This window comes from Limulus polyphemus, unplaced genomic scaffold (assembly GCF_000517525.1).
Source record: "Limulus polyphemus unplaced genomic scaffold, Limulus_polyphemus-2.1.2 Scaffold3113, whole genome shotgun sequence".
Lineage (NCBI taxonomy): Eukaryota > Metazoa > Arthropoda > Merostomata > Xiphosura > Limulidae > Limulus > Limulus polyphemus.
This window is the reverse complement of record NW_013668723.1, coordinates 27958-29392: the sequence shown is the minus strand read 5'-3', so window position 1 is coordinate 29392 and position 1435 is coordinate 27958.

Below are 1435 nucleotides of genomic sequence, written 5' to 3'. Positions count from 1 at the left end.
GTTTCGACGTTGCTCCTGAGGATGATGTTGCAACGTTGAAACATGTAGAGTCGTCAACTTTTTTTTAGGCCATAGATAGGCCTAAATAAAATGTTTTTAATTGTGTACCAGTTTAACTTTGAATATTATTTATGATATCAACCTTTCTTCAAAGTTGTTTCGTTTAGAAGAACAAGCCAAAGCACTATATTTCGGAACGTAGAACATTGTCTGTGAATGCGACATGTTGATAGGGATTAAACAACGTGACGCAGAGCTATACTTGGAATTTTGACGTTTGCTTCTTTTGGTTACGTTTACTTATACTGCAGTGTGTTCCTCAGTATCGTTAAAAAATCAAAATGGCGACAAAACTAAGCTCGTTCCAACAAGATTAACTTAAAGACGTTAGGGGGCTGAAATCAAACCAGTTTCGATCCGGAAAATATTTAATTTAATAATATTCATTTATTTTTGAGCGGGGCACTGTGTTGGCACGCGCGTTACAATGATTTGAGAAATTCTAGTCGCCGTTATACCATATATTGTATGTATATATATTCTGTCTATGAAACATAATCCTGTTAATATAATTTCCGGACATTCTTTTCATTTGAATGCTTTTGTCATTGCGTAACCAAATATTAAACACAAAATATTGTTTTAAATTTATAGAAGATTCTAATATATCTGTTTAGCTTTTTTTTTAAGAAAGAAATTTAAGGATTTTGACTTGTTTTTCATTGTTTAGGGTTGTATTATTGCATTTGTTGACATTGTTTATTAAACCGTGTTACAACAAAGCTGATTGCTTTCAAGTGTTTTTAAATGACGTAAAAATAAGTCACGGTACCTTAAATTGTTCCAGAGAAAAATAAAATTCATCCATCAATTCATTCACGTGCTTGTGTCTTGTTAGAATTATTCTAGTGCTTTGAGACTTAAGTTGTCGAAGCTAGCTAATAACAGAGTATATTTAAATTAACAGGTCTTTACTGACAGATGGTTGACGTGTGAAAAGCGAAACTTAAAAACTACAGTAGAAAGTTGTAAAGTTCATCGCAGTCGGTAAACTTAGGTGTTTCTTAGGAGTAGGATAGCATTCTAGAAAACCCCCTCAACCAAGTGACGTTCGTTTAATTTGTAATTAAATACAAAGCTACACAGTTGGCTGTATGTGTTGAGCGCAATAAGGGTATCGAAACATGATTTTTAGCGTTATAAGCCGTCTGCCTTACCGTCGAGTCGTAAATAATGATTTCTGGTTACTTAACACAGTATAGTTTAGATGTACAGTCGATTTGATTTAGGGCTTAAATTTTTGTTTAAAAATATTATTCATCTCGCTTTCCATACTTTCAGTCTACAAACGAACGAAAGGACCTTGTACGGTGGTTGAGTACGTTATATTAAACGATTTTCAAACTTCACCATTTCCCCCCCCCCCCACGTCGAC